Source organism: Oryctolagus cuniculus, chromosome 7, assembly GCF_964237555.1.
Source record: "Oryctolagus cuniculus chromosome 7, mOryCun1.1, whole genome shotgun sequence".
Lineage (NCBI taxonomy): Eukaryota > Metazoa > Chordata > Mammalia > Lagomorpha > Leporidae > Oryctolagus > Oryctolagus cuniculus.
In genome coordinates this window covers 31372476-31394486 of record NC_091438.1, presented here as the reverse complement: position 1 = coordinate 31394486, position 22011 = coordinate 31372476, and the positions used below count along the sequence as shown (strand labels likewise).

The 22011-nt window shown below is 39.5% G+C and overlaps 1 protein-coding gene across 32 annotated transcripts in view; it reads left to right on the top strand.

Moving 5' to 3' along the window:
* POU2F1 (POU class 2 homeobox 1) overlaps positions 1-22011 on the top strand; it is a 188944-nt gene that overhangs the window by 65352 nt on the left and 101581 nt on the right. For 8 of the 32 annotated variants that reach the window (XM_051857145.2, XM_051857141.2, XM_070077419.1 and 5 more), the window contains exon 2: positions 19465-19565. The exons of 17 other annotated variants lie outside the window; for them this stretch is intronic. The gene's annotated coding sequence lies outside the window, so the exon portion shown is untranslated. Of the gene's footprint in view, positions 1-13223; positions 13267-14281; positions 14332-19464; positions 19566-22011 lie in introns of all 32 variants that reach the window. 7 more of the 32 variants (XM_051857146.2, XM_070077406.1, XM_070077408.1 and 4 more) reach the window with 3 other exon arrangements.

Sequence of the window (22011 nt, the reverse complement as noted above, 5' to 3'; positions counted from 1 at the left end):
TGCTGGTCACTCCCCAAATGCCTGCAGCAGTTAGGGTTGGAGCAGGATGAAGCCTTGTGCCAAGAACTCCATCCATATCTCCCAGAATCTCCTGTGTCACTAGCAGGGACTCAAGCAATTGAGCCATCATTGCTGCCCGCCCCTGTGGGCACATTGGATCAGAGTGGAGCTGTCAAACCTCAAACTCACACTCCAGTATGGGATGCAGGTGTTCCCAGGCAGTGATTCAACCTGCCACACCACACACCAGCCTCACCACTGTCTTTTTCTTTGAATCTTTCCCTCCTTGGAAGCTGTGAAATAATGTTCTCCTGGTTTTCCTCGTTTCTTTCTCCTGCTTTGCTTCCTTTGTTGTTGATAGATATGCACATCTAAGCTTCCATTCTATCCTACAATCTATCAAACATGTCCATCCCCACTGCTTAGTACTTGGGGATGCTATATGCCACCTTCTGATCTCCTGCATTTCAGTGAATAACATTATCTTATCCTTCCAGCTGTCCAAGCCAGAGACCTTGCAGTCATTCCTGATACCTCCTGTCCCTCACTTCCTGAACTCTTACTATACCAAGGCCTATTGTACATCCCTTAAGAACTCCCAAATCCATCTTTTCTGCTACTCTACTCTTGAGTAGTCATCATGTCCTCTTTACAGTACAATAGTAGCCCCCATAAGCCTTATTTAATTTTAAATTCTTTATACTGAAACTAGGTTCAGCTCTCTTTCAAAACTACAAATCTAATCATGTCATCCTTCTGCTCTTAGGATAAAGACTAATAATATCCCCTATACCAACTTCTCTAGCCTCCTCCTTGTCCCCCTCTCTGCAGGAGGCCCACACTTCTCTATTCATATTCTCACAGCTACCATGCCCTGACCTTCCGTGTCTCTCTTTGCTTAGGCAATTCCCATTTTATTCTACACATCTCAATACAGTTTCCATAGAAAAACTGTTCTTAATGTAGTCTGCTCTTTTCCTTTATAGCATTTATCATAATTTGTCACTGTGTATCTCCCGTGGTGAGACTGAAACTCCGAAGAGCAATGGTACCTTGTCAGTTTTACTCATCGCTGTATTCCCAGCACTTGGCACATGGCAAGTAGTTCATAAATAGTGGTTAAGTGACTAGCATCACTTTCTGTAGACTTAAGGCATCTAGCATTGGCCCATAAATTTTACTTTCAGGGAATCTTAGGGGACAGCATGATCTGTTGAGGCCTCAGACATGAAGTTAATGTTGTGTTTATCATTTGACACACTTTAGGCTTTAAAAATCAGGTAAAATCAGTCGCTAGCAAAATTCCTGTTCCCAAGTTCTCTGTTTGTCCATCTGTAAGATATGCAGTGCTTAAAAGCAGAAGCCTGACAGTGTTTAATGAAATTATGATATATGTAGAATAGAATACTCAGATATTTGGTGTGTAACTGATGAGATGGAGTGAACATGGTTTTCAGAAAAAATCTAACATTAATGAAATTCGGTTCTCTGTTTAACATATATAATGAATGCAAGTGACTTTTGCCCTAGGGTGCAAACAAGAACTGTTGCAAATTATCAAACATAGATTTATGCTGAACCATTTTTTTTTTCCTTGAGATGTTAAGCCCTTCCCCTAAAAGAATATGTACCAAAGTTAGGGGAATAACATGTGTCTACCCTTGCAACCCAAATAAATGTAGAAATACTTGATAATTTAGTTACAAGACCTTGTGGAATACTTCAAGGTGAGAAGAGGTAAGACTTAGAGCAGGGGAGAAATGCAGTTCTTGGTAGAGAGAACTGTAGCGTAAGAATTACTCCCAAGGGAACGAACAAATCCTGATGGGAGCTGGGGGCTGATGGGTGGTGCTTGGTGAAATGCCAGCCGGCAGGCAGACTTCTCCAGAGGGAGAAAACAAGAGGTGATGAGGGAAAACTGTGTTTGGAAACATAGGATGAGAACTCTGCCCTGACAACATTACTTTGTATTTAAAGGCATATAGTAACTTTATGATATCAGAAATAATAAAGCTCTCCTTTCTTGGCTTTGTGAAAATAAAAGTGGACTCAATCGGTAGCAAAGATTCTCGGTGTTCGATTCTGATGTTTGGAGATTCTACCATTATTATTGTTATTTGGGCTATTTTGTTTGTAGACTTCATTCTTGCAGCTAATCTGTTTACTCAGACAGTATGGAAAGATGGCTTGAAGTACTTCTCATTAGTGAACACATATGCTGTCAGGCTCTCAACCAGCAGTTTCTGCAGTTAGTCATTCTGCACCAGGGCCAGCCAAAAGTACTTGAAAAGAATGAACAGTTATCTTTAAAAGGTAATCGACATTAGGATTTTATATGACCCCTACATTGTTTAAAGTTGAGAGTCAAGGTGTGTTAAAGACCAATTTTGATTTTCTTTTCTTTGAGATGAACTTAATTTAGGTTTTTGTGAACTTTTGATCTGTCTTTGCCTTGCACTGAGGTTTCTTTTGCATGGTCTTCTCAGCAAGCGCATCTCTTTTTATTTCAGTCTTATCAGGGAAAAGGAAACCTTCCTTCTTTCCAAACCTCTGCCTGAAATGAATCCTAGTAAATTTTAAGCTTAGGAGCTAGTGTCATGGTGCACTGGGTTTAGCTGTTGATTGCGATGGGTGGCATCCCATATCAGAGCAACAGTTTGAGTCTCAGCTGCTCTGCTTCCAGTCCAGCTCCCTGCTAATACACCTGGAAAGGCCATAGATGGCGGCCCAAGTGCTTGGGTTGCTGACACCTGTGTAGGAAACCAGGATGGAATTCATAGCTCTTGGCCTTGCCTTGGCCCAGCCCTGGCTGTTGAGCCATTTGCAGAGTGAAGTAGTAAATGGAAGATGTCTGTCTGTCTCTCTCCCTCTCCCCTCTTACCTTCCTCCATCACTCTTTCAAATAATAATAAATACTCTTTGTTTAAAAAAAAATTGTCAGCTTAGATTTCAAGCAACCTTCATGCCAGAGACATTTGTTAAGTGCCCATATATGGTTGCTACTGTGCTAGGTTGTAGTAATAAAACAGGAACACATGGGACCCACATTTTAAGTGCTTTTAAAGTGCCAGGTAACAGTAATGCATATTATATTTTCAAGGGCATTCATATAGTGTCACGTCCCTTTCACCCACCTCATAGGAGGAGGATGGAGTATTTAGTCTTCATTTGTGTCTGATTTCAGTGAAGAAATTTAAGTTGCACAGTTCTCTAGAGGTCCAGATCAGAATTATAGTTATCGATTATTTGTAAGAAGAAATGGCAGTAATTTTATGGAAACATGAAAGTGAGTAGAGTCCAAAATAGTTGATTTCTCAGTTGGTGACATTGGGTTAGATTGTTTGCTATTTGAAAGTAGAAATGTTTAGGATCCTGTCTTTTCATTGTCTTGAAAAGTTGGAAACAGAAGTAGTGTTGAGATGCTAAGGTGTCAACATGTGATAGAAGAAAGCAATGTCTTAATTTCTGTAGTTTGTAAGGATGGAAAGTTCCAAGTAGTCTTCTGTGTTTTTCATGAGATAGCCTTCGGTATCAACAGCAGGGATGTTACAAAGGGGAGGCCTCACTACCGGTTAATAAACAAAAGAACCTCTGTGGTTAATTCTATTCCTTATTCCTAGAATAAGCAAATTGTAAATAATTAGCTTCATATATTTTTCTTGTGCAGCTTTGTGGAGATTGAAAGGCCAACTAATAGGAAGTTCCAGCCGGATTCTTAGTATTTTATTTATTTATATATTTATTTTCTTTTTATTTGAAAGGCAGAGAGGCAGACAGAGACACAGACAGAGGTATCTTCCATTTGTTGGTTCATTCCCCAACAGACAGCCAAGCAAACCTAGGAGCTCAGGACGAAATCCATGTTTCCTACGTGGGTTACAGGAAACCAAATACTTGAGCCATTACTTGCTGCCTTGTAGGATGAGCTTTACCAAGAAGCTGGACTAGAGATGAGGGAGCTATGGACTCAAGCAGACACTTCGCTCTCTGGTGGACCACACTACATTTCCTGCTGTCCTGGCTTTTATGTCAATATTAGATTGTATTTCTGTCCTAAAAGTAGATTTATAATGAAAAATAGTCTTGTAAAATCTTACTCTCTGCCGTCAGGAACTCTAATGCATACAATGGTAAGACTACACTTCAATATTATTCTGAGCCTTTTTCTTTTAGAATTCTGTCAGTGCCTTTCACAATAGATGTTTACTGAATTTAATTGAACCTGCTGAGCAGATGACTTTTTTTTTTTTCTGAAAAAAAATTGTTGCAAGTGTAAAAGAGTAACTTGTAGTTATTTGCTATGTATGTTTATTTTATTCATGTTCATATTTTATTTTCTTTTAAAAATTTATTTCTTTATTTGAAAGGCAGAGTTACAGAGAGATCTTCCATCTACTGGTTCACTCCCCAAATGGCCACTACAACTGGGGCTGGGCCAAGAGCCTGGAACTCCAACTGGGTCTCCCATGTGGGTGGCAGGAGCCCCAAGTACTTGGGCCATCTTCCACTTATTTTCCATGTGCATTAACAGGGAGCTAGATTGGAAATGGAGCAGCCAGGACTAGAACTGGCACTCATATGGGATGCCAGCAGCACTGGCTTAACCTGCTGTGTCACAACTCGGGCCCCCCCCTCTATATTTTCTGCATACTTTATTATTTAGGTTTGGAAATTGAATTATAATCAGGCCAGCTCCACGGCTCAATAGGCTAATCCTCTGCCTGCAGGGCACCCCGGGTTCTAGTCCCGATTGGAGCGCTGGATTCTGTCCCGGTTGCTCCTCTGCCAGTCCAGCTCTCTGCTGTGGCCCGAGAGTGCAGTGGAGGATGGCCTAAGTCCTTGGGCCCTGCACCCACATGGGAGACCAGGAGAAGCACCTAGCTCCTGGCTTCTGATCAGCATGGTGCGCCACCTGCAGCAGCCATTGGAGAGTGAACCAACGGCAAAGAAAGACCTCTCTCTCTCACTGTCCACTCTGCCTGTCAAAAAAAAAAAAAAAAAAAAAAAAGAAATTGAATTATAATCTAAATCAGTTGATAGCTATGATGTTGGCATAAGAACAGTAAGCTTGAAATTAAAAGATCAAGTTTGTGCTTTGATTGTGCTACTTGCATAGCATTGGTATTAGGACACTGCCTGAAGAAGCCAGGAGCTTCTTCCAGGTCTCCCACATGGGTGCAGGGACCCAAGGACTTGGGCCATCTTCTGCTATCCCAGGCCATAGCAGAGAGCTGGATTGGAAGTGGAGCAGCCGGGTCTCAAACTGGTGCCCATATGGGATGCCGGCACTTCCGGCCAGGGCGTTAACCTGCTGTGCCACAGCACCAACCCCAAAACTTTTTTTTTTTTTTTTTCTTTAAACAAATCACATTTAAGCCTACCTAGATAGTGTCTGGTCATGGAGACTGTTGAAAATGTTTGCCATATCTAAAAACAAACAGTGGTTTGCAGTTATTCAGTTAGCCTTAAGGTACACCTAAAACTTTCATAAAATCAGAAAACTTTAGAAAAGGAATGTCAGAGTTGAAGTCCAGCCTCCCTTATACGAATTAAATTTCTGCTTTTCAGTTGCTATTGCATTTCTTATTTGAGCAAAGAACTATGGTTGGTTATAGGAAGCTGCAGAGTTGAATACGGACAGATACTCTGCTTAGGAAGGTTGTTCAGATTGGCTTTTTATAAGAAGTTGCACTAGAGTTCCATCTTTTAAGGGATGGGTAGACTTTGAATACTGAGAGTAGTTTTTGACTATGAGAACAGGTGGAACAGAGGAGAAAAGAGATAGGTGGTTGCAGAAAATGATGAGCATGAGCAATTTAAATTGGCTGGCTACCCAAAGGTAAAGGCATAAAGAAAGGTGAAAATGGAAAAGAAAATTCTTGCCAGATAGAAGAGTTTCTGGATAAATTGTTACAACTTGAATTCGTGATACCCAGCAAGTGAAATACAATAAATAAAAAATGACCAGATCCATTCAGTTTTTTAATAATATGTGCTAATTTTTAAGTAGTTCTCCCTTCATTTTAACTTGTGACTTTCATCTCTTTGGTTCATTTTCTGTGGCCATACAGAGTCACTCTGCTCTCATCCCTCACATCAAATCAGACACACCAGTTTTACATTTAAAACACAGAGAGTCAGCTGCTGTTGGGTTTAAGCCACCATCATTTCTTTTATGGATTATTGTCACATGTGGCCCAGAATCTACCTGTAAGTTTTCATTCTTGCTTGCTATATTCCACAAAACCTGAGGTACCCTTTATTCTTTTTTTTTTTTTTTTTTTTTTTGACAGGCAGAGTGGACAGTGAGAGAGAGAGACAGAGAGAAAGGTCTTCCTTTGCTGTTGGTTCACCCTCCTATGGCCGCCTCGGCCAGTGCGCTGCGGCCGGCGCACCGCGCTAATCGTAATACAGAGCTTAGTACAGACCATGTCTCTGCCTTTGACCTTTATCTCTAAGTGACAATGAAACTAAAAATGGCCTGCTAATTCTTACATTCCAGTTGTAGCCAAAGTGGAGTCACTGAGGTAATAAGTCATTGTTTATGCTTTTCCTTGGATTACTGAGCACTGTGGGTGTCTGCTAGAATTATGACCCAGAAATAGACAGGTAAGCCACAGTGAGAAGGTGGAGTAAGATAAGAGCTGTGAGGAAATATGCTCTGTGGTATGAGAACACACCAGGAACAAAAAATCCTGATTTAAAACTTACCTTTGAAGATTGTAATTACTCTCTTTAAAACTTATTCTCGGCCGGCGCCGCGGCTCACTAGGCTAATCCTCCGCCTAGCGGCACTGGCACACCGGGTTCTAGTCCCGGTCGGGGCACCGGATTCTGTCCCGGTTGCCCCTCTTCCAGGCCAGCCTTCTGCTGTGGCCAGGGAGTGCAGTGGAGGATGGCCCAGGTGCTTGGGCTCTGCACCCCATGGGAGACCAGGAAAAGCACCTGGCTCCTGGCTCCTGCTATTGGATCAGCGCGGTGCGCCGGCCGCGGCGGCCATTGGAGGGTGAACCAACGGCAAAGGAAGACCTTTCTCTCTGTCTCTCTCTCTCACTGTCCACTCTGCCTGTCAAAAAAAAAAAAAAAAAAGAAAAAGAAAAACAAACTTATTCTCGGGCTGGTGCTGTAGCATAATGGGCATAGTGCCTCTGCCTGCAGCACCGGCATCCCATGTGCTCCAATTCGGATTCAGCTCCCTGCTGTTGGCCTGGGAAGGCAGTAAGGAGATAGCCCAATGCTTGGGCCCCTGCACTCACAAGGGAGAACTAGAAGAAGCTCCTGGCCCCTGGCCATTTGGGGAGTGAACCAGCAGATGGAAGACTAATCTCTTTCTCTCCCTCTCTCTGTTTGTAACTATGCCTCTCAAGTAAATACATAAATCTTAAAAAAAAAAAAAAAAAAAACAACCCAGAGTCTTCTGGGAGTACAATGCGTTAAATAGCCTGAAAAATTCTATGGAACTCCTACAAACATCTGTAACATCCCTTTACATGTTTCCCACAAGCTCAAAGATTTGAGGGATTTCTCCTGGACCAGTGAGGAGGAAAAAAAAAAATGTGTGCTAATAAAGCCAATAATGGGTTTCTCTAAGGGTCTATGTCCGAACCAGGCTTTACAGTTGTGTAGAAGGATGTTCTAGAAAAATAACTATAGAGTGTTCCGGGTGAAGAAATGGAGCTGAGAGCCCCGCACAGAGCTGGAACTCTTAACCTATAAACTTAGCAAAAAAAAAAAAAAAAAGCTACAAAAAGAATGCATCCACAGGCAGCAGGGTGCAGCAGTGAAGCTGAGCTTTCTTAGCCTCAGATCTAAGAAGGAGTCTTCCTTGAGAATTCCTAACCACAACTCTTTTAAAATACAGATCTGAAGTTTGAACCTGTGTGGTCTGGGAAATCCAAAGCCAAGGGCTTAAAGTGATTTTGGGTTGGAAGTGCCTCAGTTGGAACTGAGGCAGATGTATGGCGTGTCTGAAGGAACTCACTTTCCAACCCATGTTTCCAAGACTTCAGATGAAAGTTTTCCAAATAGGAGTCTATAACCCAAAATGTTAGAACCTAGGAAGAAACAGCCACCATCAGAAAGTTATAGCAAACAACCTGCAACAGTAGACTGCATTGTCCAAAGACTTAAGATTATTGCAGTTATCAGATTTGTTATTTGAGTTAACTTAAAATATTTTAATACTGAAAGAGTGGATTGAAAACATAAACCTAAAGCAAACAAAACAATGAGCAAGGTACACGGGGCCAGCCTTGTGGTGGGGCAGACTAAGCCACCACCTATCCGATATCAGAGCCACCAGTTCAAGTCCCTGCTGTTCTGATTCCCATCCAGCTCCCTCTAATGCGACAGGGAAAGCAGCTGATGATCCAAGTACACCTATGTGGCAGGCCCAGGGGAGTTCCGGGCTCATGGCTTCAGCTGCCATTTGAGAAGTGAGCCCGCAGATGGAAGATTCTCTCTCTCTCTCCCTCCCTCCCCTTTTCCTTCACCCTCTCTTCCTCTTTCCCTCTCACCTCTCCTTCTCCTTTCTACTCTGTCACCCTCACTTTCAAATAAATAAGCCTTTAATTTAAAAAAAAAAAAAATCAGACATATTTAGCGAAAAAAACTTTATAGAAAAGAAAAAAATTCATTGAAACTTAAAAACTCAATAAACAAATTACTAGAAATTTAATGGACAGATTAGATACTTTTTGAAGAGTGAATTAATGAAACATCTTAGGAAATTAGCCAGATATTGTTAGTAATTACAGATGAAAAATATTTAAGAGAAATTTAGAGAAAAGTCTAAGGGCCTGCGCTGTGACGTAGCAGGTAAGACCACTGCCTGCGGTGCAAGCATCCCATATGGGCACTGGTTCAAGTCCTGGCTGCTCTAATTCCAATCCAGCTCTCTGCTGTGGCCTGAGAAAGCAGTAGCAGATGGCCCAAGTGGTTGGGCCCTGCACTAGCTTGGGAGACCCAGAAGAAGCTCCTGGCTCCTGGCTTCAGATTGGCTCAGCTCTAGCCATGGTGGCCATTTGGGGAGTGAACCAGCAGATGGGAGATTCATTCTTTCTCTCCCCCCCCCCCCTCTCTCTCTCTTTGTCTCTGCCTCTCTGTAACTCCGCCTTTCAAATATTTTTTTTCTTTAGAAAAAAAAGAGATGTCTACTAGAGTGAGAAGGTTTAAAGTTAATCTAACTGGAGTTTCAGTGAGAATAAGGATTGTGCTCAGCTATTATCAGTTAAAATACATAGTGGCTGATAGCTTTCTAGAGTTGATAAAGCACAATGAAGCTACAAGCAGATAAAGATTGTATACCTAGAAATATGATAGTGAAATTGCATAAAATCAAATGCAAAGAGAATTATGAGAATAGAGAAAATAGGTAATTGTCCATTAGAAAGCCACATTTAACAGTATTCAATAGTGGTAATGGATGTCTAAATACAATAAAATTGTAAAATACAGAGAAAAATAATTGTTAAGCTTAAAATTTTTACCTAGCTAAACTTTAAGAATAAAGATGAAATTACATTTTTGGACAAATGACAACTGAGTTGGCTAACATACCTTCACTACAAGAACTTTTAAAGGATATACTAGGAAGTTGAACTCAGAAGGAAAGCCAGCTGCAAGAGAGAATGGTGAGCCAAGAAATTGGTAACACAGATAAATCTAAATAAGTTGTATACGTTTATTTTAAGACATTTTAGATACTTGGCTAATAGATGGTTGATTCATATATTTTCTTGAAATAGTGTTTTCTTACTCTATCACAGCAAACAGTAGGATTTTCTTCTTTTTTAAAATTATTTAATTTTGTTTTAAGATGCATTTATTGGGGCCGGCTCTGTGGCTCACTAGGTTAATCCTCCGTCTGCAGCACCGGCATCCCATATGGGCGCTGGGTTCTAGTCCTGGTTGTTCCTCTTCCAGTCCAGCTCTCTGCTGTGGCCTGGGAAGGCAGTGATGGATGGCCCAAGTGCTTGGACGCCTGCACCTTCGTGGGAGACCAGGAAGAAGCACCTGACTCCTGGCTTTGGATCGGCGCAGCGCCGGCCATTGCAGCCATTTGAGGGGTGAACCAACAGAAGGAAGACCGACTTCTTATTATCAGTTTTCAGAGAAGCTGGAATTTTAACAGGACTCCCAACGTGGTTAATCTTAATTTGCAAAGTTAAGAGGCAACTGTGATCTTCTGAGGCTATGATTTGGAATGGTTGATTTTCTTCAAAGATTTGTGTCTACTGCAGAGCAGATTTTAAGTTAGAAACAAACTGTGCCCCTGTTTACCAAGATCTTAAATGTCTGTTGATTTATATTTTGAATCTGGAATTTCTGTTCAAAATGTTCTCAGATTTCACATCTATTAATTAGAAGATAATTCTGAATGTATTGTTTTTAGAACTTAATTCTAACTTTGGGGAAACAGTATAAATGGCAAATTAAAGAAGACTTGATACTCTTTAAATGGGTAAGGACATGACAAACTTGAAGCTCTTTTTTACGTGTAGCACTTACTTGAAAACTCTTACTTGGAAGACAGTGAGGTTTGTTTTCTATTTGGCGTGGTTTAGGTTTTGGTTTGAACTGTTGAATTTCAGGTATCCCATGAGAAGACTGTGCTTACGCTAGGCCTTTGTTGGACATGCTGCCTTTATTCAAAATCAATAAATGAGTGCTCTGAGCACATATCCCTATCACTTTTGGAAGTAATTTCTTTCGGTGAGTTTTCTTGAGATCTTAGGTCTGATATGTCTGATCTAATGTTTATGGGCTTTCTAGGCACCGTTCATTCATTTGACAAATATATTTGAGCACCTGTCATATTCAACAAGGCCCTACGATTGCTGAAGTGAACTAGACTCATAATGTGCCTCTGCTCAGGAAATGTCCCTTCTAGTAGGCTAAACCTAGACCAAACAAGAGGTATGTAGAAAATTACATCAGGTCACAGGATAGTGACTTGGGAAGGGGAGGCATTTCTAGATTAGATGGCAGGAAGCAGCCACTTGCCTCCCCATAACTAAAGGCTGTCAGGTGCAGATGCATGAGCTTGGTATGTGCGCCTACGATGCTGTTAAGTGCTGCCTCAGTGGAACCTAAGATAGTGTGTGGGATTACTTTTGATTTTACAGAGGTGTAAAAATCACATTGGATTGTCACAGTTTGAGTCCCTATCTTTCAGTGACTCAGGTTTTATGAGTTACCCTATTTTAACCTTATTCTGAATTTGGCCGGTGAAACTGAAACCCAGTTTAAACCATGCCAAATGAGATCTTCGATTTACTTGCTGACTTTTGGTCTGTTCTCTTTAGATAGTTTTTTGTAACCCTATTGTAATGGAAAAACACTCAAATATTTGCTAAATTGAATTGAATTATGAACCTAGGTTTCTGCATGGAGAGACACAAGATAGTGATGCTGAATACTAGTGTCTTACAAATAGAGGACACTTCACAGAAAGTATCCAAAACCACAAACTGCTACAGAATTTGCACACTTAGACTGTTTTCTTCAGATTTAACTTTATTCGATAAATAACTTAATTATTTCTAGATTTTCTGAAAAAATGAGATTTTTATTTAAAAGTGTATAAAAACGGTGTTGGCTACTTGTTGAAATATGTATATTTATACTTTTTTATTAAAATGTGAAAACACTCCTTAGCTTTTACTCAAATTACAGATTTCTGATGTCTTAGCTTTTCAGTCTACCATAGTGAAACTTCGCAAGGTCAGAATTATGTCTAATTCATCTTTCTGGTTTCATGGAACAGAGAACAATGCGCTGCATATCACCTCTTCAAACTGTTGAGTGAATGAGGGTGTGAATATTTGCTATAAAATTTCCTTTGAATATGATTTTGCAGAATCAGTATACTTTTAAAAGGTACACCAAAGTGATCACTATTTAAAAGGCACTTCACACAATTGCTATTGGAATCAACATGCAACCGACCTTCTGTTGTGCCATTCACTCAGCATGCCCTTCAGTCAGGCCGCCTTGTTTATATCGTGCATCATTTCCTTGTTTATACTGTGAAGGAGTTGGCTTGATAATGTTTCTGCCTGCTCTAAAGCTGTGACTTCTGTCCTTTGCTATTTTCAAGAACCAGGAAAGATAAAATTGTCTCTTGTTAGATTGGATTCTAAATCTAGTGATTTAGGACTGCCATGCCTAAACTCTTTCTGTTAAGTGAAAAGGGAAAATCTGGAAACATTTGCTGGTAGTATGCACAAGCTGATTATATATTATGATTAGTTTTGCCACTTGTCTTTTTTTGCACTTTTCTTTAATGGTCTGTGCTCTTCACCTATCTAATTTTTTTCTTCTGAGTATTGAGATTATTTTAGTACAAACAAGTTGCATTTTTGCAAGGAATTCAGGCCATATGGTAAGATGTTCATCTGTAAGTAAAAGGAGATTATGGAGGGTAGGTTAATGCAGGGAATTTTTTCTAAAGATTTATTTATTTATTTTAAAGTCAGAGTTACACACACACACACACACAGAGAGAGAGAGAGAGAGAGAGAGAGAGAGAGGTGTCTTCATCCCCTGGTTTACTCCCCAATTGGCCACAATGGCCGGAGCTGAGCCGATCTGAAGCGAGGAGCCAGGAGTCTCCTCTGGGTCTCCCATGCGTGTGCAGGGGCCCAAGCAGGTGGGCCATCTTGTGCTGCTTTCCTATGCCATAGCAGAGAGCTGGCTTGGAAGTGGAGCAGCGGGTCTCAAACCAGTGCCCATATGGGATGCTGGCACTACAGTTTGACAGCTTTACCCACTGTACCACAGTGCTGGCCCCAGGAAATTTTTTTTTAACATTTTAGTTTTTCAGGGTGAGGGGAGGTGCTACATGGCTTCTCTTTCCCATAATGATATTCTTTATTATAGTATGCATGTTAGCATATTGTTGAGTAGGTTTTCCAAAGTGAAAATAAAATCCATTTACTAGCATATTAAAGCTTAGCACAGAGAATTTATTTAATAATGTCCTTTTGACTTCCAAACACTGAGATTATTTGAGTGACAGTATCATAGGTGCTTTTTTATTCCTTCCTGGTGGGCCAGTGTTGCTTTCCAGTAGGTATCCTGCTGGCTTGGGGCTCCTGAGATCTGTATTGTCTGACTTGTTGTCTTTCAGAGTCATTTATGAGAAGTGTGTGTATATGTGTGAATGCACAAATGGACACACACTCACAAATATTGATATTGCCATAATTGTCTCTTCTCAGTGCTTCTAGACTGGGGAAGAAGAGCTGTTGAGGCTTCTTATAGGTAAAGTAGATCATGCTTTTTTGACTTGCTTTTTTGTTGCCATCTTTTGAATTTCTTTAATATTTTATCTATTATATAAGGAGGAGGAATGACAGCACAGACTGTAGATGGATTCAAAACAACTCCTGATTTGTTTTAGCTAAAATTTGCGTGATTTATTGATGTCATTTCTAATATTAGATAACCATTCCTACTTGCTTGGAATTTTTATCCTCATTTTCCCCTTGGAGTCAGTGGCGACCATTTGTATATCAAGGTTATTCCCTAAAGCACTGAGAAAAGCAGTAGAAATTTCCATAGCTTTTGTGGAATATAAACATGACTTCAGAGGCCAAAATTGTGGTGAAATACTTCTCTTTGATATGCTGCCGAGTCAGTTGCTTGGTGGTATAATCACGTTGTAGAAGGCATTTTCTCTACCAGGGATACTAGGGTATCCCTTAGGGGTCTGGTGAACTTTCTGTTGTAAGTGCATGATAAATAAATTAGAATGTGAACTAATTAGAGCCAATTAAAGAGATACTTTCTGAAGCTGCTGTTTTCTACTACAGATAATTCAGAGAGCGTCTTAAGTATTTGCTATAATGTTAAAATGTCTTTAAAAGTGTTTATTTTTTCTGGAAATAAGTATGTAGAAAATTTTCTTTGATTAATGTACATCAGTTGTATAAATAATCCTACAGAAGGAAGTGGAGTCTTGGTGGAGGCTCAGAAGTCTCTTGAAGGAAGGGTAGTGTTTTGGAAGTTCATTCAGTAGGCTGTTTTTGGATTCAGGTGAAAGGAGACTTAAACTCAGGCCATATGGAGAGGAGGTCAAAAAGCCTCCAGTTTTATGTTATTTCTGAGCCATCTGTACTTTGTATTTGAGAAATCATCCTTCTTGTCCATTTGTCCTTAATTACAGAACTTTTCTCATATTAAACAAATCCATATATTTAAAACCATTATTGTCATTCCTGCCTAAGTAACTGTTTGTTTGTGTTTTTTTTTTTTTTTTTTTTTTGGTTCATCTTAGATCGCTGTTATCTGAAGCAGAAAAACTTTTGAGAGGTTCTTTTTAATAAGGTAATAAAATCTGTATAACATTGCACAGCTTTAGTTATGCTGACTTGGGTAAAAGTATTTGAGCCAGGCAAATGTATCGAAGAATAAATAGTTCATCTAAATTGTTTTGGGGAAAAATTTATAAAATCCTATGAATCCACTAAAAAATTGCTACAAGTTCTTTTTTTTTCTATCCATGTATTTGTGTCTTTAGGTATAGAGAAAAATTGCCAGCAGCAGCCAGGGAAATACTCTTCCTTGTTTGTGTTCAGAGAAGGAACAACTGCTTAGAACTGTTCTCTTAGAAGTGAGAATAACTATACCAAAAAGATTCAGAGAGAAAGAATCTTCCATCTGCTAGTTTACTTCCCAAATGGTCCCAACGGCTGGGACTGGGCCAGGCCAACGCCAGGAGCCAAAGAGCTTCTTTCAGGTGTCCAACATGGGTGCAGAGGCCCAAGGACTTGGGCCATCTTCTGCTGCTTTCCCAGGCTCATTAACAGGGAGCTGGATTGGAAGTGGAGCAGCCAGGACTCCAACTGGGGCCATATGGGATGGGAGCCCTGTAGGTGCCAGCTTAACCTTCTACGCCACAGTGCCGGCCCTGCTGTCATTTTCTAAATCATTAATTTTCAGTTGGGGAAAGTTGGAATGACAGCTAGAATGTACTGGTAGTATAGGTTTGAATATTCCTTATCTGAAATGTTTGGGAGTAAAAAGTGTTGGAGATTCTGGAGTTTTGCAGATTTTGGAATATTTGCATAGATTTCACTAGTTGAGCATCTGTAATCCAGGAATTTGAAATGCTGTAAAATCCAGAACTTTTTGATTGTCATGTTAGTACTCAAAAAGTTGTGAATTTTGGATTTCAGATTATCAGATTAGGGTTGTTCAACCTTGTCAAATACCAAACTCAACAGAATTTTTCTTTTTTTTTAAGCAATTCTGGCCACTAGTGGCACAAAGACAGTACTTTGGTGATCCCTAAGTAACGATATTCCTGTGATGTGAACATTTTCTAACTTAAGAATATGACAAGAAAAAGTAAACAAGTCATACATACTGTGCTTTCTGTTTCCTGTCTGGTATATAAAGTCAAGAATCTGACCTTTGAGTAAATTTTAACATTTTTTAAAATCATAGAACAGATTACAAAATAATCCTGGGGATAGGTAAATAAATACTTATCTTTGAATTTCCTGTGCCTCTTTCTGTAAATTGTGGCAATCTTCAGAGACACTTAAAAGGTGATTTTAAAAGTACATTTTGATTGTAATTCTTAAGGCTTTTAGCAATTTATACTTAATTCTGAGCTTCAGACAACTATTCAATTGGGTTGAATTCATCGATTTTAACAGCGTATGTTATGTTTGATTTACACAGTGACTTCTCTGTTGAATCTCTCTGAACGGCTCTAGTTACTTTAATGTCACTAGCTTAGTTGTTCCTTTGAAGTGCTGCCCATTAGAAAAAATGAAAAGAAAAAGAAATGGAAGAGTTGTAAGTGGGCATACTGAAGTTAAAGGAAAATGAAAAGAAGAACTGCATGTCTGTATATTTTTAAGGAATTCTTTTAAGTAGTGAGGGCTATTAAAATTTATGACTTAAAGTTTATGCTCATACCTACATACTTTGCTATATTGGAAAAATTACCCTTATAAATGAATGGATGGGTAGGTTTACTGCTTTGTGTGTGAAGACTTAAGTGGTTAGAAATGGGTTGAGATTTGTAATTGGCGCTAAATGGCAATGAATTGAATATCCTGTCTGAAGGTTGACACTGTAAATCGGTGGTTCTCCCACTTCACTGTCTATTTGGAGCTCCTCGAGGGTGTTAAAACGTGGACTGCTGCTCTGCTTGCCCTCAGTGCTTCTTATTCTGTAGGACTGTGGTTGAACCCAAGGATTTGCATTTCTTGAAGTTCAGGTGATGTGGATGATGATACTGATCCAGGTCTTGCCCTGTGAGAATCATTGGTCTAAAAACATTAAACTTTGAATAAAGCCAAGGAACAGTCATGTCAAAATTGTTTAAAGAAGCACAGTATTTCCTGCTAATTAGATTAGTTTTATACTGCTCACTGTGTTTTCTCTCTCTCTCTCTCACTTATTACCTTAAGTGACCCATAAGGAATAGTCACTCAAAATTTTGTATTTCTTTATTCAAACTATCACTATTTTGTAACTTTTCATAGACACGTTAGTTACTGTTGCTGACTCATGGATGCTTAGGGAATAGCAGAAAATGCTTTATTTTGCTTGACATTTTAAGCAGAGCTAGGATTTTTTTTTTAATTTGTTCTTAATAAGATGCCATAATTGTCATTTCACTCAGTGAGTATTGAAACTTTTTAAATCAGTCTGAGACTTGTACAACCTCTTTGCCATTGCCAACTGTGCATGTTGCTATGGAAACTCTGTAAGGTCTAGAAGGATTACTATTGTAAGGGCTACATCTGGTTTATTTGCATCCAGTTTAAGTTGGGGGAGATTTCAGAGGAATAATAGATCTCTAGATGTGCCAAAGGACAGCCAGAAAGGCTTGTCAGTTTGTAGCCATCAGATTGGAATGACTGGTGTGTTTACCTTATTCATTACAGTTACTGCCCTGGAGGATTTTAGTGAATGTGTTGAAGTTTAAATTTGCTTAATTTATTTGTTTCCAGGTCTTGCTCTCTCTTTTTCTTAAGGATTTTTTGTTTTATTTTGCTTTCTGTTTCAGATATATTCTTTTACTATTTAGAGATTTTTTTTCATTCACCTAAAGAACTTTAAAGTATGTACATATCAGAATTTTTCAAGAGAGAATGAGCTTATTAGCTTCTTTCATTTTAGTTGTATTATGTAATAAAATTTCTTACTTTTGGATCACTGTCAGAGAGGTATGGCAGAATTTTGTTGATTTCTACTTTCAGATAGTATGAATCCCTTCTTTGACAAAAAACAACTTCTTTCCTAAAAAAATTTTATTATAGGGGCTGGCGCTGTGATGCAGCTGGTTAAAGCCCCACCCTGCAGCATGGGCATCCCATATGGGTGCCAGTTCCAGTCCCAGCTGTTTATCTTCTGATCCAGCTCTCTGGTATGGCCTGGGAAAGCAGTAGAAGATGGCCCAACTCCTTAGGCCCCTGCACCCACATTGGAGACCCAGAGGAAGCTCCTGGCTCCTGGCTTCATATCAGCCTAGCTCTGGCCACTGTGGTCATCTGGGGAGTGAACAGGTGGAATGCAAGATCTGTCTTTCAAATAAATAAAATAAATCTTTTAAAAAATTTCATTATATATTTCCATTTTATTTAAAGGCAGAGAAACAGAGACAGAGATCTTCTATCTACTGGTTCTCTCCCCAACTGTCCACAGCTGCCAGAGCTAGGCCAGGCCGAAGCCAGGAGCCTGGAACCCATCCTGGTCTCCCAAATGGGTGTCAAGGACCCAAATACTTGGGCCATCATTCACTGCTTTCCCAGGAGCATTAGCAGGAAAATTGGAATCTGGAGCGAAGTCAGGACTCAAACCCAGGATGTCCAGTATGGGGATGCCAGTATCCCAAGTGGTAGTTTAACTGCTGGGTACAAAGCCTGCCCCTTTTTATTTTTAATTTTTTAAAATTTATTTTTGGTGCTGAGGCTCACTTGGCTAATCCTCCGCCTGTGGCGCCGGTACCCCAGGTTCTAGTCCAGGTTGGAGTGCCGGATTCTGTCCTGGTTGCTCCTCTCCCAGTCCAGCTCTCTGCTGTGGCCCGGGAAGGCAGTGGAGGATGGCCCAAGTGCTTGGGCCCTGCACGCGCATGGGAGACCAGGAGGAAGCACCTGGCTCCTGGCTTTGGATTGGCACAGAGCAGCGGCCATTTAGGGGGTGAACCAATGGAAGGAAGACCTTTCTCTCTCTCTCTAACTCTGCCTGCCAAAAAAATTATTTTTTATTTTATTTGCAAGGCATAGAAACAGCAATCTTCCATCTGCTGGCTCATTCCCCAAATGCCCACCGTAATAGCTAGGGCTGGACCAGGGCAAAACAGGGACCTGAAACTCAGCAGTTCTCCCATTTTGGGTGGCAGGGACCCAAACACTTTAGATATCACCCTCTGCCTCCCAGGCTTTGTATCATCAGGAAATTGGAATCAGAAACAGAGGTAGGATTTGAACCCAAGCACTACAAATATGGAGTGCAGGGGCCCCAACCAACATCTCAACCACTGCGCAAATGTCCATCTCTTCTTAAATTAATTAATTAATTAATTTGTTTACGTTTTATTTGAAAGAGTTAGAAAAAGTACCCAACCCGCTTTTTTGGAATATATTTTAATCTATTACCATATTTTATTTTGTTTGCATCAATGAACCTATTCTGTTGGTTCAGACTTTTATGAAATAGGGATTTAACTGTATAGGAAAAAAATTATGGCCAGTTACATGAGCACTGAGTATTGTTTTATAAAATTTAGAAAATTTTCATTAGTTATGCTTTTTGATCAGTTATTAATTTTACTTGTAATTCTAATCCAAAAGTAGTTACGCCATACAGGCACTATGGTAATTAAGAGCGAATACCTGTACCAATTCCTCTGTTGGTGGAAGCTGCATGAACTTTCTACTGATTGGGATTGTGAGATTCCATGACGTTGTTGGTTAACTAGTGATGGTGAATTTCCACATCGATGTGTGCCATTTTCCAATACAGCATATCATCTTGTACCTTTTTTCAGAGTACTTTACCATCCTACATTGATCTATCTGTATTTGTCACCCAACTCTGTAGAGCATATATAAAGCCATGTAGAGAAGATTCTTGTAAATCTGAGAGGCAGTTAATGGATTCGATCGAGAGCTCAGGTTTTGGGGTTTTTATTTCCTTAATGTTTGAAATATGTGCACCCTTTAAAGAAAACTTCATGAATGAGTAACACCTAGTAGTACATGTTCAATGATCTTTCTTGTTTACTTCCAAATTCCTGTAATAAGGGCAGGTAGCAGTATCCCTATTTTGTAAATGAGGAAATAAGCACAGGAGAGATGCCTGTTTAAGGTGGCTGGCTGTGCCTTGATGAATAGTCAGTCCAGTGTTCCCCACCGTGTATACTTGTTCCCCCTTAAAGTGTTAGGTTATTTCATGCAGCTTACTCAGTTTTGCCTTTTTCTCTTTTTGTGTTCATAGACTGGAAAAGTAAGAAGAGCTTTCCTGCCTTTTTATTTACCAAACTACTCTCAATTTTCAATGAATCAGTTCAAAGAAAGAATGCAGTCTTTCTATACCTGGTAAATATTTTCTGCTAAGTAAAGCTATTAACTTGGTAGCCACTGATAAATCCAGGTGTTATAACCATTGCCTTTAATTTTGTGGAATGACTAATAAGATGACTTATCAGATATATATTTTTTCATTTTTAACTCTGAAATTTGTTTGATATTTATTGATATGATAAAGTGATATTTGGGATGCCTGTGACCTAGCCAGTAATGGAAAGTAGTTTAGAACTGACCCTTGTATTACTTGATTATATGCTGGTCTCTTGAAAAAATTTCAGCACTAATGCAAATAGAAATATATTTTTGTGTCTTTATTCTTTGGTAATATAACATCAAGAATAATCTCTGTGATAGTCTAATAGAAATATTTATAAATAACATTTTTATAAAATTAATCTTATGGTACTGTAAGATCTGTTTTACCATTTTACAAATGACCTAAGTGAAGATTAAAAGGTAACTAAGTAGCTCGCTTAAAGAAACACAGCTGGCTGGTATAGAGCTGAGATCAGACTCTTGCACAGAATGCCTGTGGGTTTCTTGTTTTTATGTTAAAATTTTTAACTCAGGAGTAAATAAACCATAGTCCTATTTCATGTCAATTTTTTTAAGTTATAAGTTCCAATATTAATATGGGAACAGAGAAGACAACAATGGTTTTATCTATTCCACATAAAATATTTTTTATTTAAACACTATTAATAAACTGGTCTGTACTTTTGAAACCTTTATACATATTATTTAATCCAAGGAAGAGCTCTGTACTACTGTGCCTGTTTTACAAGAAGAGGTATATATGGTTCAGAGATAAAAACTTTGGAAGCTAAACTGAGATTTAAATCCAATTCTTGCTGATTTCAAAAGCCCAATACTAAACTGTGAAGCCTGTTTTTCTTTTCCTTTTTTTTTTTTAAAGTCAAAACTAATCCAATCATAAATCTATGCTTTCCCATGTTAGCTGATACTGATGGTGGAATCATTGCCCCTCTCAATTCACTCAGTATCCCCAAATTTGAACATTTTAGAGATAAATGAGGTAGTGTTTCTTCTGTAGTAATTCAAACACTGAGAATCATATGAACTTATTTTAAAAGTTTTTAAGTTTATTTTAATTAACATGGCAGAGAGAGACAGAGACAAAGACAGCCACTGAAACCTTCCATCTGCTGAGTCACTCCCCCAAAGCCTGGAAGCCAGTAACTCAATCCCGGTCTCCCATGTGGGTGCCAGGACCCAACCATTCAGGCCAGCACCTGCTGCCTCCCAGGGTGTACATTAGCAGGGAGCTATAATCAGGAGCAGAGTTAGGACATGAACCTAGGTACTCTCACGTGGGATGCAGGTGCTCCAATTGGTGTCTTAACCACTCATCCAAACAGCTGCCCTCAGATTAGCTATTTGAAAAACATAATTTATCCTCCTTCAAGAAATGTTTATAAACTATTTCTAGGGGCTGGTGCTGTAGTGTAGCCCGTAAAACCACTGTCTACAGTGCCAGCATCCCATATGAGCGCCTGTTCAAGACGTGGCTGCTCCACTTCCAATCCAGTTCCCAGCTAATGCATTTAGGAAAGCAGTGGAAGATGGCCCAAGTGCTTGGGCCCCTGCACCCATGTGGGAGACCTGGAAGAAGCTCCTAAAACTTTTCAAAAACTAAGCCGCTCAAGATTAACTAAGGCACCTTTAATGAGGAAAGATAATGGTGTTAACAACAAAGAGTATTATTCAAAACTTAGGACATATCCCTTGGGCTTCATCTTACCCCCGGAATCTTTCATTAATTACTACCTGACTGACCAAATGAGGAGAGGTGTACAGAATATGAGCAATGTGATAGATACGTCTTTTAAAATAAAAATGTGTCTTAATTGCTCATATCATATAACTGCTTAATTCCTGGTAAGGTGTGGAAGTCTTAGAGGAAAGAATTTTAATTCATTTTAATTTTATGCATTTTAATCTATCCTATTCAAAAGAAGCAGTGTATATTCAAGTACCTTGTACCTTTCTATTTTGGGCAGCGTTTGAGGAGTTTAAACAAGGAGAGCTATGCTTATTAGCTGCTTTTAAATAAAAGTGCTCTCCAACTATCGAGAGTTTGCAAAGATGGTGTGAGATGTATTGACATAATCTGAAAAAATTCCAGAAGCCGCTTACCTACCCTAAGTATTACTTACAGATACAGATACTCATCCTCTGAGTAGAAGGGAAGGAGGTGGGGCAGCTGACCTTTATCAGATCCCTACTCTGCTAGGCTTAGTTAGATGTTTACATGTTTTTAAACTTATAATATCCTTAGAAGTATTGAAGAGGTAAAGCAGAAAGATAGAAGTATTTCACGAAGTTATTTCTTCCTTTTTGTTTGGATGGCCAGCTTATTAACCCTCCCTGTTCTTTCTTCATTTGCTTTTGACTGCATTAAATGCTGTTGATTGTTTTCAGTGCTTAGAATCCT